Raw genomic sequence first — 15,007 nt, 5'->3', positions numbered from 1 at the left:
AGACTCAAATTGCGAAAGAAAACCGAAAAAAATCGAACCAAGCTCAGTCGATCGGCAGACTGCGCGCGTTCTGCGTCTACTTTTGCGGAAACAAAAATTTGCGGCAGCTCCGGACGCGCGGGCGCGAGTAAGAGTTGAGAAGTGAAGACGACGACTATCGAAAACTTCCGGCGTTTGCGCGTGACGATCAATTTCGAGCCGACTGTCTAGGGTTGGTTACAATTTTGAAAAAAAAAAAAGAAAAACTGCGGTCATCTACGACGAAACGAAACTGAAAGAAGGAAAACACCAATCAAAACTATAGTGAATGGCAGCGACCCTTTGAGCACGATCATCTGTCAAAACGTGCGTAACGTATCGTGTGTTTCTCTTGAAGATGGTGTGGATTGGTTTTTTCTTGGAAAAGGGAGTGATACTTAAGGGGGAAAATTTTCTCTGGAGCCACTCTAACGTTCGAGCTATCAGATCAGAAGCATGACATCGTCAGTGAGATTCCGGATTGAAATGTGGGATTGATGGTTTTCAATTTTCGAAACATACTTATGCTCGCCAGCCAAACTTGTTGTCATATTTTGGTGGATCAGTCTGGTGCTTGGAATTTAGATCCGGAATTTAATTACCCGTTTCCGGTGATTTTTGGGGTTGATGTGTATGTTATTGGATGGGTTATTGTTTGACGAAAATTGGACAGCCGGGAAGCTTCAATCCGGTTAGTTGGATAATCCACAGTTGGGTGACCGGGATTCTGGACGTCAACAGATTAAAATCCTAGAAAATTGGGTAGAAATTTTTTGAAATACTATCCGTGGCACTCAAAGTTTCAAAATTCGATTTTTTTTTAATCACACGGAATTTATCTACCTTTTTAATGAAGTTTTTGTAATTTATGATTTTAAAAAATGATTAAAAATTTTAGTTGAGATAAATATTTGAGTGTAATGCAATCTAAAACCTCCATCCGAACGACGTCATCATGATGGTGTCGTTAGCCCTGAATGGAAATCGCCCACGCGGAATAAATCAAAACATTGTGTGTCGGTGTCATTGTTAAGCCGAACCTCTCTCATCATCGGTCAACAATTTTCCGCCATTGAACCGGATCTTCGAGGTTAGGCAGGCCTCGTTGTGGAATTTAAGTGGAAAATGCCTGCCTGCCTGCCTTCATCGGTCAGCTTCGGAGGAATTTTAAAACATTCGACACCCACACATTCGAGTAGAAACGTCAACAAACCATCATCATCTTCATCATTGGCTCTGAAACACCAAATCAGCTGCCGGCCTGGTTCTACTGACTGATGAGGGGAAAATACTTTTCCGTGAAGATATTATTCAAACGAGCGGATGAATGAACGAGCACATACGTAGGGATTAAAGAAAGCTGATGTTGGGAAGCTTTGATCTTGTTTTGTGTTTGAACCTATATTGCTAACAACTTGAAATAAGTGCCCGCGATTTGAAAAACGGGATAAACTTTTTAGCTGAAGTTTGATTTATTTCTGTTGCTAGTGTTAGTTATAATAGCAATGAAAATTTATTTTTGTTTTAAATACACTGATTTCAACAGGCTGGACGTTTTCTTGAAACTTTTTTTTCTCCAAATTTTGTGATGAGATATTCCAACTTCACAGGTATAGGTTTTTAACCTCATTAAAATCAAAAGTTATATTTTTATTTTTTTTCTTGTTTATTTAAGTAAGTAATTGGTCGAATCAAAGTGTATTGAAAACTCTGTTTTCAGTTTGCTTGCAAAAATTTACCTTGATTTTCTGACGGTCGCCAGATGAGGGGAAATATTCAAGTATTTTTTTTTTAATATATGGCGACCGTCAAAAATAGAAATGCAAACTTTCACGTCGACAAAATATCGATACTTTGAGCAATTTAAGGCACCTCAAGATCAAATCCGGTTGAGCTGAACTTTGGCAGCGGTCAGTTTTTCTGACCCAATTTTGAAATTTATATGTGATATGTTTTCAAAATTGGATGGTTAATTTTTTCCAATACAATAAAAAAAAATTCAAAGGCGTGGCCTACAAGTTTTACCACCAACGAAAAAAGGTGAATTTAGTTAAGTTTTACTAATTTATTGGAGTTAGGAATGCCTTGGATATGATTTGTTTTCGAAACTGCTCGAAATCCCACATCAAATAGGTTGTTCTCGTTTATCGTAAGTGTTCTCAGCAATGGAAGCTTCAATCGAGTGTGCATTTCTAGCTTGGAGCTGTTTTTGCGTAAAGAACTGGACGATTTAAGCAATAGAAGGTTAACCAGCTGATGAAGGTATCTTTCAATATTGGTAAGTTTATTGTGAACTAGACTACATCAAGGTCTTCAGACTACGAGGTACCAATCCTTTGGAGCTTTTGATATGGAACAACACCAAGCGGTTTAAGTTCAGTTCGTTGGAGTTACTCATATCGATAACATTGAGGTCTAGATCGCTCAAGTGCACACGGATCAATTTTTTCAACCTCTTCAACCCAGGGATTGGATTGGGGTTATCCCAAATCACGCAAAGGATTCTAACCATTGATCGGATCTGGACAAATTTCTGTGACGCATCAGTGTGAGTATGACGGACCAAAAGTCATCACGCTCTATGACGATGACGGATCGCAACACTGCATTTTGAATTTATCAAACCGACCAAAGGAAATCGGAAATTTTAATATTGATGCACAATGACTTAAAAATGTAGATGATTTTATGAGGGTAAAAAAAACAGAGCCTTTGATCGCTTAGAGGCACTCCTGAATCAAGTCCGTTTGATCTAGAATTTTGCACAGGCTAATTCACAAAATGTATGTGGTCGGTTAATATTTTTTCCCCCATTTTTACATAGTACATTTAAAAGAAAAAAATGCTATCATTTCCATATTCTCAAAAATGTCACAAATTAAAGTCGACAACAGAGAATACTGAATGTATAAAAATAAAGTCTCACTAACCATTGAATACTGAGGACAGATATGTTCTTTAGCTTCAATACCATTGTACATAATAAGAAAGAATGATAATTACATAATGGAAGATTTTAATGAATATAACATCACCCTTTTTAGGTTCGCCTTCCGCCCCTTCCCCCCACTAAGCACGATGATGACAATCGAATTATTATTATTTTTGTTGTTTGCCAAAACGTGTTATCGTATTGGGAACCTTAATAAACTAGATTAGTTAGGAAGTTTCTTGGGAACAGCCAAACTTTTTCTCCTAACTACAAAACGTCAATAATTTACCGGGCGTCGCGGAAGTTTTCTCCGTTTATCTTCTAATGTTCTCTGAGCCGCCTTCCAGATACGCTCTTTCTTTCGGGTTGGCTTCTCTAAGTCACCTAATCTAACAACCTTCGAGGCACGCTTTCTCTTCGGGCTAGCTCCCTGAGCCGCCATATTCTGCAACAGAGGCTGGGTCATTTGGCCGAAAGTCATTCAGTCGATGGGCGCTAGGCCGAATGGGCTTTCTGGCCGAACAGGCCACTAAGCCGAATGGGTTATTCGGCCGACGGTTATCCAGCCGAATACTGTTAGGCCGAAAGGATGTTCGGCCGAATGGTCACTAGGCCGAAAGGTCATAAGGCCGAATGGTTATAAGGCCGAATGGTCATTAGGCCGAATGGTCGTGAGACCGAATGGTCATTAAGCCGAATGGTCGTAAGGCCGAATGGTCATTAAGCTGAATGGTCACCAGGCCGAAGGGTCGTAAGGTCGAATGGTCGCAAGGCCGAATGATCATAAGGCTGAATGATCGCCATGAATGGTTGCTAGGTCATTTAGAAATCTTATACACTTGTCTGCATGCTAGGCCGAATGGTTATGAGACCGAATGGTCGTAGGGCCGAATGGCTGTTAAACCGAATGGACGATAGGCCGAATGGACGATAGGCCGAATGTTCATAAGGCCGAATTGTCATTACGCCGAATGGTCACAAGGCCGAATGGTTACTAGACTGAATGGTCGTAAGTCGGACGATAGGCCGTGGTCGTAAAGCCGAATGATTAAATCCGGCCTTTTATCCATTCGGCCTGATGAATATTCGGCCTAACGAGCTTTCGGCCTAACTACTGATCGATCTAACATGCAAGAAAGCGATAATGTGTCTTAAAGGCCTAGCATAAATTTAGCCCAACGACCATTCAGCCTAACAACCATTTGGCCTAGTGGTATTCGGCCTTACGACCTTCCAGCATCCATTCGCCCTTACGACCGTTTAGTCCGACGACCATTCGTGTGGCTATTCGGCCTAACGACCTTCTAGCATCCATTTGCCCTATCGTCCATTCTGCCTTACGACCATTCAGCCTAACGATTTTTCGGCCTAGCATCCATTCAGGCTTACGAACATGCGGCCTCACGAATTTTCGGCCTTACGACCTTTCGGCCTTAAGTCCATTCGGCCTAATGACCATTCGGCTTAATGAGCATTCGACCTAATGACAATTCTGCCAAATGACCATTCGGCCTAGTGATCATTCGGTCTAATGACCATTCGGCCTAATGACCCTTCGGCCTATCGTCCATTCGGCCTGATGACCATTCGGCCTAGTGACCATTCGGCCTAACATCCATTCGACCAAATAATATTCGGCCAAATAACCTTCGGCCTAATGTCCCATTCGGCCTATTGTCCTATTCGGCCGAACATCCGTCAGCCTTTTAACCCATTCGGCCTGGCGACCTTCGGCCTGACGACCTTCGGCCTAACATCATTCGGCCTATCGGCCTTCGGCCGAATGTTCGACTCCCTATGCAATACGCGGTCTTCCAGGCAAACTTTTTCTAACGCTTCTCCGGCTTGTTCAAGCCACCTAATATACCGTAGAGGTTCCTTTTTCCGGGATTTTTATCCTTAGGGATGATTCATCCCGACTCCGTCCGTGTCTAGTGTGATTTTTTCTATAAGATATAAAGGGAAAGATTGAAACATTAAAATAGAGGAACTATATCGTGCGTTTACATATTTCTAGATAGGAAAGATGAGGATAAATTGACACACAAAATTCAAATTTGAAACATTAGGTTAATTTTCTTAAGGAACTGGAAGTTTGTCGTCTTCATCAGGCCAATTGGATAGAATATCTCGAAGGCTTATACCTATGTCGAAGAATTGTCTTAGACTTGAAAGGATGGGGCAATTAATAAGAACATGCTTAATTGTGAGTTGGCAGTTACATGAACAGCAGATGGGAGAAATTAAAACCCGCTGAAGGCGGCAATACAATTGAGGGCTTTTTAAAGTCTTTTACGAGCCAGAGGGCAAACGGGGAGATGGAAGTGAGGAGGATGTCATCAGCATAGATGGAGTTGATACCTATCAGGAATAGGGTTGGGGCAATTACGGATCCCTGAGGAATGCCGTTTTGAATGGGTCTAACGCTAGATTGATATCCATTGATTTGTACTTGTATCGATCGGTTGAAAAGGAAGCTTCGTATGTATTGGACCATGTTCCCTTTCACGTCTCAGCTGATAAGGTACTGGTGATAGCAGTTCGGTCGATTTTATCGAACGCTTTGGCTAGATCGACGGAGAGAACTTCGATATGCCGGTTTTCATTAAAGGATTCGTCCAGTAGGGTTTCGAGGGTGCCAAAGTAATCATCGGTTGATCGATCAAGCTACTTTATACAATTCGAGGGCGGAAGATTTTCTGGGATCATCATTTGGAATTCTTCTTAGAGCTCTCAATCTCTTTCTTCTGAGTTTTACAGCGTCTCGGACATCGAAGTTCCACCATGGAACTGCTGCTTTCCCAGGGACCCCTTTGGTTTGAGGGATACTGTTTTTAGCGGCTGTTTGCAATATTTTGGTAAAGATGGAAAGAGTTGAGGGATATTCGAGTAGGATAAGGTCATCAGCCTCATTTAGATAGTTGTACCAATCAGCTTCATTAAATGTCCATCGAGAACGAGCAGAAACTCCAGGGATGGAATGTTCTACCTTAAGGTTGCCAGATTGCCCGGTTTTATCCGAGTTTGTCCGGATATTTAATACAAAATTAGGAAAAAGTCCGGTCCGACCCGGATACCCGGATTTCATTGGAAAATCCCGGATTTTGCCCGGGTTTATTCTCATTTTCAGTTTCAAATCACACTTAAAAAAACCAATAGTATTATGATTTTTTTTATTTTTGCGATCAAAACGAAATTTTCTGAGCAAGTTCCATAAAAACAATCATGAAGGTTTTTTGAAAGTCTAAAATACGTTTTGATAACTTTTGATAAATTATGGTGAAAAAACCTTTTTTTCAACTTTTTTTTTCTTGATTTTTGATGAGTTATTTCTTGTTTTTGACAAAATTTGCCCGAATATTGACAGGATTTTGGTCGACCATTTTGAAATCAAATGTCCGGATTTTGCCAGGTTTTTAGATAAAAATAGTCCGGCCCAGATACGTGCTGAAACAATTTTGGCAACCTTATTCTACCTTGATAAGTAGCGGAAAATGACCGCTACCATATGAGTCGTCTAACACTTGTAATGCAAATTTGGAACTTAGTTCCCATGAGACAAAGAATACATCTAAGGCAGACATATTTCCCGTAGTTGGGTCCATTCGGGTGGATAAGCTATTGTTGAGGATCGTTAGGTTATGGAAGAGAATAAGTTCTTCCAAATATGAACTCTTATTTCTGGTGTGGTGGCTTTCCCAACTGATAGAGCATTTAGATCGTCTATTATAAGAAAAGGGGGAGTACATCGTCTAGTTTGTTTTTAAAATCCATGAAAGGCATTTGCGGAGGAATATATAAAAAGACAACAGCTATGTTCCTAGGGTGAAATAGTTTGGCACAGATAACGTAGAGAGTTGAATCGACTCTCACAAGATCGTATGGTATGTTCGGCTTCTGGCAAGCTTTCTAAGCCGTCAACTCATGCGGCCCTCTATGCACGATTTGTTCTCTCCGTTCTCCATTCACCTGTTCGCTTTCTTTTTTTTTTTATGTGTGAGCAGGGAAAAGCCCCTGGGAGTGTAGCACTTTTCAAGCCACTTCTCCCAAAGGCATAAAACCTCCTCATCACTTCTTTATTCAATTTTTTTTCTAATATTTTTTCTAATGGTGTTGTGACAATGTTTTTACAATTTTCATTTAAGTTTTGATCTGAGTGCAAATACTTTGTTTGTTACTAAATAGTTTCTGACGTGGGTGGCTGGTGGCGGAGGGTGGAGGCGGTGGTTTGTGGTGGCAGGAGGTGGCGGCTGGTGGCGAGAAGACAAGAAATTTTGCATGGAATTAGTTTGGTTTTGATACAAATGGTGGTTTGGAGAGTGATGAAGATACAGGTGTTTTATGCGTTCCCAGCGAGAAGATTCTCTTTTAAGGGAACGCTGGCTGATAGGCTACCGGAAACCGGACTGTTGGTTTAATTCATTGAATGTAGGTTTCCAATAGAGCTCTCGTGTGTTTCTTGATGAGAGCTTTGAATTTGGTGATGCTCCTTTCTGCACGTATGTTTTCAGGCAGCTGGTTGTAACAAACCTTACCATAATAAGTGAAAGCTTTCTTAGCAAACTCAGTGGTGGGTTGACTGACATGCAGGATGCTTTGATTTCTCAGGGAATACCTGTGATCCGGGCGCTCGTAGCTTTGGTTATGGTGTGCAAGTGGGTTTTGTAGGTGGTTGTGGATTATGGAGGTTGCTTGTAGTTCCCTCAATGCATTTAGTGGTAAAGTAGATCCATCTGCTTCGGCATACAGATTCATTGTAGGATATAATCTGGGACGCTTGTATACGGCTTTTAGACAACGGTTTTGAGCTGTCTGTAGAGGTTTAAGTCTAGTACGGGCAGCAGCTCCCCAGATGAATATGAGGTACTTAAGCTTGGATTGGACGTACGCGTGGTACATAATGGAGAGTTGTTTTACAGGTACGAAGCCATTGATTTTCCAAAACAGACCACATGCAGAGGTGACGTCGCTTTTTAATTTTTGTATGTGGTGTGTCCATTTTAACGCTGAATCAATAGTCAGTCCAAGATAGCTGTATTTCGTAACACGTTCGATTTTCTCGGAATTGATAATTAGTTCGCGTTGTTCTGCATCAGCCGTTCGGAAGGGATTTAAAATCATGTGTTTCGTTTTGGATATATTCAAAGACAACATGTTCTCGCAGAAATATTCCTGAAGGAGTCTTAGGTCTTCGGCTTTATGCTGGATCATTACATTAAGGTTTTCTTCAGTATAAAGTAGGCAGATATCATCGGCAAATAAAAATGGTTTTCCATGGAGATTTAGTTTAGGCAAGTCATTAATGTAGATGAGGAACAAAAACGGGCCTAAATTACTGCCTTGAGGCACTCCAACTTTGAGAGGACGGAGATCGCTTTCAAATCCATTCAGCTTCACGTATTGCTTTCTATTCGAAAGAAAGCATTTTATAAGATCATGCGCAGGGCCGCGTATTCCATAGAAGTCAAGTTTTTTTAAAAGAATCGCGTGATCAATAGTGTCAAACGCCTTTTTGAGATCCAGAAAAAGAAGACCATTTTTCTTTTTTGCCTCTATTGCATGATAAATATCGGCAAATAAATCGGAGATAGCTGTAGTGGTACTTGAGCCTAAGCGGAAACCGTATTGATACTCATATAATGAACTATTTTGTCGTAAAAAGTCGGTAATTCGAGAGACCAACATTTTTTCGAAGAGTTTACTCAAAACTGGCAGGACTGATATTGGACGATAGTTGTTAGAATCTGTTTTTGGTCCTTGTTTATGAACAGGTACAACTCTGGCATTCTTAAGGCAATCTGGGAATCTTCCATTTGAAAGGCTCTCGTTAAAAACGTCTCTCATTAAATCCGAGAATATTTGGAAATGTCGCTTGATAAAATGAACCGGAATTCCGTCGTATCCCACACTTTTATTGGATTCGAGATCTTTGATCAGCAGAATGACTTCTTGTGTAGTTGCGGGTCGGAGAAATATTGAGTTTCGTATTGGCGTTAAAGTCTGAAACCTGTTAACATCACCTCGACTTGGGATCTTTCCGGCAAGCTGGGGTCCAATGTTGCTGAAAAACTCGTTAAATTTGTTTACAACCAGTAGTTGATCCTCTATAAGGTTTCCATCGAAATTTAACTTTATTCCTTTGTTCACGTTATTCGAAGTTCCTGCGAGTGTATTAAGGCATTTCCACATATTTTTTGAATTTGCGTTGCTGAATAGATTTCTGTAGAACTCTCTTTTAGTGTTTTCTTTCATGACTTGAAGTTTTTTGGAAGTGTGCTGCAGTAGTTCACGGAGATAAATACTATTTGGATTTCTTTTGTATTTTCCAAGGATTTTGTCCTTCATTTTCATCCACTTCCAAATATCTAGCGTGATCCAGGGGCAGTACCCTTTAACTTTCGCTTTTATTTTATAAACTGATGAACATTCTTCTCTCAAACTCTTATACAATTCAATAATTTTAATTAAGCGTTCGTGGGGTGGGCATTGGTTCATATTGTTCACGTGGGCTTCAAATTTCTCATTGAGTAGAGTATTCCGAATTACAACTTTTTCAAGCTCCTGTAAGCAAACGCTTTGTCGTAAGCTAACTGATGAAATAATACAGCAGTGGTCACTGATATCCGTGAAAAGAGTTTTATTTATGACCCTGGATTGGAGAACCTCAGAGCATAGCACGTGATCTAAAATGTTACTACTTATAGGCCTGGTAACATACGTATTTGTAGCATAAAAATTGTAGGATCTGAGAAGGTCAATGTACTCAACAACATTTGGGGCGGCAAGATTGTTAATTGGGATATTTATATCGCCAATTATCACGCAGGGGGAACTTTGTTTAGAGTTCGACAGAATAGTTTCAAGTTTGGCGAAAAAGTTTGTTATGTTGTAGGAAGGAGGTCTGTATATTGCATGTATATTGATGGTTTGTTCATTGATCTTCAGGTTGATATGAATATGATGAAATCCAGCTTCATGCTCACATCTGATTTCCTCATATTTTAGCTTATCTCTCACGTACAAAGCGAGACCACCGCCCATACTGTCGCTTCTACAGGAGAATATACTTTTATAATCAGGGATATTCAGGAGATGTGAACGATTCTCTTTTACCCATGTTTCCCCTAGAACAATGATATCCATGGTCTCTGTTAATTGATGTAGAGTCAATTTTAAGTCATCAAATTTTACCAAGTTGTTTAAGCCCCTTGTATTAAGTTGAAACATTTTCAGTGTATTACATTTTTGCTTAGTATTACAGACATTTTTATTCAATTCTTCAACATTATTATAATAGTAATTATTTGTAGATAAAATCATAATATTGAATCAAATTTATTCTGGTTTCTCAGCTATCAGTTGTTGATCTGCATGCGTTTCGGCGACGATACTATGAATGAAGAAGTGGACGAAAAGTTCAGGGATCGTTTGTTTTTTGTTTCCAGCATAACCAGCAATTCTCTTTTGGATCCAATTTTTTCCACTTTTGCCCCATCAGCTTTCTTTAGGAGTACTTTTCCATCTCGTCCCGGCCAAACATATTTATAACCCAATTCATCCTGAACCTGCCTCGATTCTTTGAGCAGCTCTTTCCCAAATGATGTCATTTCGTCCCGAAGAGTTACTGTTTTAATCGATCCTCGATAACAGGTACCAATATCAGAAGCTTTTAATATTCCATGCACACGTTTCCTGTCGAACAATTCCTCTTTCTTCGATTCCGTTTCAAACACAACTAATACTGGAGCAGCATCTCGAAGACTGTTATTTCCGTTTAAACGTTTAACGCTGACGATGTCTTTAGTCTCCAGTTTACAAGCTAATGTATTTCCGAGAGCAAAGATTTTTTCGCGAAGATTTTCGTTTTCTGTAACTGGTAACCCTAGGATGATAGCATTTCGCGAAAGTCCTTTGCGATTTAATTGATCAAGCTCTATCTCAAGTCCTTCTAAACGCTTAGTTAGGTCGACGTTTTTTCCCTTGCACTCCTCAATTTCCGTTCGCAACTCAAGGTTTTCTGATCTCAACAAAGCTAACTCCTGTCTAAAACCCTCGAATCCGTTTGTCAGGCTATCAAATTTAGCTGCCAGAAAATCCTGTGAAGCCTCGATGCTCTTATTAGTTTCTTTTATTTCAGCTATCTGATGCTGTGATTGTTCAATAGCAATGCGAACATTAGCTGACTCGAGACGCGCTTCTCGAACACTTTGAGCAATCCCGCGAATCTCTTCGACTAATAAATCAAAACCTTCTTTTTTCTGGTATTGCTGATTATATGAATTCAAACATTCCGACGAGCAGAAGAATGGTTTGTTTCTAGCTCGAGCAATTGCATTACCGCGAAGTTTTTTGCATTTAAAATGTACCGATTGGTTACAAAAAATACATTCGATGACACGTTCTAACTCTTTTTCAACGTGATCGCATATTGCACAGATCACTGCGGACTCGTCATCATCATTTTGGCTCATGATGATTGTTTACAACCAATTGGCAAAGAGTCACTAACTGTTCAAAAACAAATTTCGCGCAAAGAGAGTGAGTTACCGGTGAGTTATATCAGTAGTCGATGACGGTTCAGTGCAAACAATAGACGTACTTGAGACGGTGTAAATGCATCGGTTCGTTATCAAGTATTCATAAATACCTCCGTTCCTGTAAGTGTTACCGTTGCTTGCGACCAGATTCCAATTGTATGCCTTACAGTTGCCGTTCCGAGGTTCACTTATGCCGAGAGTTTTATTTTAGCAGGTAGATATGCACTTTATTTTTGTTGTTGATATTCGCTTGGAAAAAGATGATTCGATCCAACAATCCAGTGCTGCCAAGGAAATTCTTTGCAATAATGTAGCAAGCCACTCAAAAGTCGCCACTGTGATAAAAAAAAAACTTTACTTTGTTTATACTGCCGGTAACCAGGCTATTCTCACAAATTTCGTTTATTTATTTAGCAAAAAAAACCTTAACTCCTGGAAGGACCGCCAATATGTGGATCCGTCTTGGCCTTAGGGAATCGCCTGATTGCTGGTGTCGATCGCGGGATACGGAACACTCTCTAGGAGCGTGTTCTCCTGGTTAAGGTACGCGGTTGACTAGTTCTGTATCGTTATCAGTGTTGCCGGTTCATCAGCTTTGTAGGTGTTTATATAATGTGATATATTCGGGCAGATATGCTGCCTTCCTAGATTCTTCATTTTAATATTTGAGTTTTTTGTTTGTATATTGTCCGTGCCGCATTGATATCTTTTTTCAATTTTTCCGAAAATTGTTTGATATATGTTTGCATGTTTTCTCTTTTGATGTTTTTTTTTTCTGGGAAACAGTAGATCTAAACTCACTCTACAAGAAGAAAAAAAAAACATATAAAATGTATCTGAAGCCTTTCCAGTATTGATAAATCAAATTAAAATAAAACTAAACTTTTATATTTCAAATTTGCGTTATTAACATTTTAATTTTACCGTTTCTTTTCGAAAGTATATATGTTTAAAAAATGAAAACACTAAGAATGAAAAAAAAAACTGCCTAATACACCAAAATAATACGAACCATTAGCTTTGAACTGAACATTAAAAGTTCATTGTACGATTGTCAATCATGTGTAACTGCTGATTGAGGGTATGTAAATTTGTTCGCATTACATCGTCCATGAAAAACAAAATCATTCTACGTGCAGGTGTTCCGTTGAAATAGACTAATGTAATTTTTCCGTTTGTAAATCATTGTTACAATCATATTGGTATGAAAAAAGCTAGGAATATTCTTATACCGATTTTGCTATGGCTGGAGGATTCCCATTTTGCGTTCAGCATCTACTGTGGTTGATCACATTACAGCATGGTGAGTTTTCAAGTTGATGAGTAATTTACATTTTTTAGAAACTTATGCTCAAATTTAACCTTTACAGTGGTTTCAACAAGTTTGGCAATTCTAGATCCATGTTATCGCAATTCAAAATGTGTTAGATTGGCAAACGCCGTCATTGACCCATCATTTGAATGGCCAGCCGAACATTCAAACACAACGACAACATCAGTCTTTTTGGAAAATGTATCGATTCTGAATTCATCGAGTGAAATATTCGAACGCCTGGTGCACAATGCACTCACCTTAACTTTGAAAAATGTTTCTTCTACTCACGTCTACGTTCCATCGTTTCTTGTAGTTCTGTTTTTGGCAAACTGCTCGATCGAAGAAATTAGACCTGATCCATCCTATGACTATAGTTCGTTACGTTGTTTGGAACTTGAAAGTGTGCATAGTTTGGATCCCATGTCGTGGTTCAGCAGATTCAAGAATTTAACCCGCTTTCACCTGTCCGATTCGCATATCACCGATATTGATTTGAGTCACTTCAATGAACTCAGTCTCAACCGTTTGGGTTTGTTTCATATGCCACTGAACATCAAGGCCTCTAGAGGATTGATCCAACCTTCTTTGGAGACCTTAATGATATCCAACTGCAGTTTGCCCTACGTCGAGGCCGACAAATGGATACTTCCCACCCTTTCGACCCTGGATTTATCAATCAATAAGCTGACCTCTATTCCAGTTCACTTAAATCAACTGGTTAACCTCCAAGATTTAAACCTATCCTACAACAACATTCACACCCTGGATCTTACCAACCTACAAGGCTGTAGGTCACTGAAGACGGCCCTCTTCTCATACAACAACAGTACATCCCTAAAGATTCGAAACAGATTAATTCTCCCATTGCTGGGCAGCCTAATGTTGGACGGGAACCACCTTACGGATGCCGGTATCGGAGCCAGCTTCCGGCAGCTGCATCTCAGGGATAAGGCCCGCATCTATCTGGACGGTAACCAGCTGAGCCGATTTCGAGCTCCGGAGCATTGGTCCCCAAAGGTGGCCGTCTTATTGCAGGACAATCCACTTGACTGCCGATGGGTGATGAGCGAATGGAGGCACGAGGACGTTCAAGGGCGCTACGAAATCGGATCCACGTGCGAGTGGAAATCTATTTTTATAAAATTTCAAAACGGTACATTTGTTTTTTAATTTTAATTGAACTAAAATTTCTGGGATCGATGCATTCAAATGGATCTAAATACCAAATGTAAAAATATAAAATTGTTTCACCAAAAGAAGGAACAGATTTTGATTTCATAAATTACCCTCTATTTTTATAAAAAAAATATCTCAACCAGATTTCTCAACTTTCAATTAGATGAGATAATTAAGCTGTCCTCTCGACCCGCTTTTTCTAAATTCCAAGTTGTCCTCTCGACTCTCTTCAAATTCCGATCTTATTGCAAGTTTTTCTCTCAACTCACTTTATTTTCAATTCGATTAGATTTTAAAGCTGTCCTCTTGACCCACTTTTCGCAAACTTCAAGCTGTCCTCTTGACCCACTTTCTGCAAACTTCAAGCTGTCCTTCCGATCCGCTTTTCATCAATTTCAAGCTGTCCTCTCGACTCGCTTCATAGCTTAATCTTATGTTCAGCTGTCCTCTCAACCCACTTGACTTTTTATTTGATAAGATAGTAAAGCTGTCCTCTCGACTCGCTTCACAATCCAATCTTATTACAAACTGTCTCTTCAACTCGGCATGTTTCTATTGATAAGATATTGAAGCTGTCCTCGTGACCCGATTTAAGACTTAATCTTATCTCAAACTGTCTTCTCAACCTGCTTGACTTTCAATTTGATAAGATAATTAAGCTGTCCTCTCGACCCGCTTCACAGTTCAGTTTCTTTTAAAAAGATATTAAAGCTGTCCTCTCGACTCGCTTCAAAGTCTGATCTTATCGAAAGCTGTCTTCTCAACCCACTTGACTTTCAACTTGATAACATATTAAAGCGGTCCGCTTGACTCGCTTCACAGTCCGATCTTATCGCAAGCTGTCTTGTCAACTCGCATGATTATCAATTCGACAAGATAATGAACCTTCTCGACTCACTTGAAAGTCTGATCTTATCGCAAGCTGTCCTCTCAATCTACTTGACTTTCATTTTGTTAAGATTTTAAAGCTGTCCTCTCGATGCGCTTTTTCAAAATTTTATGTTGTCATTTGAATCTTAATCTTCTCTC

The 15,007-nt window shown here is 39.7% G+C and overlaps 1 protein-coding gene across 1 annotated transcript in view; it reads left to right on the top strand.

Moving 5' to 3' along the window:
- The first annotated feature begins 60 nt into the window (after window positions 1–60).
- LOC129740088 (uncharacterized) overlaps window positions 61–15,007 on the top strand; it is a 78,320-nt gene continuing 63,373 nt past the window's right edge. Inside the window, exon 1 of the mRNA XM_055731692.1 lies at window positions 61–345. The gene's annotated coding sequence lies outside the window, so the exon portion shown is untranslated. The remainder of the gene's footprint in view (window positions 346–15,007) is intronic.

This window comes from Uranotaenia lowii, chromosome 1, assembly GCF_029784155.1.
Source record: "Uranotaenia lowii strain MFRU-FL chromosome 1, ASM2978415v1, whole genome shotgun sequence".
Classification (NCBI taxonomy): domain Eukaryota; kingdom Metazoa; phylum Arthropoda; class Insecta; order Diptera; family Culicidae; genus Uranotaenia; species Uranotaenia lowii.
This window is presented reverse-complemented; position numbering and strand designations above follow the sequence as displayed.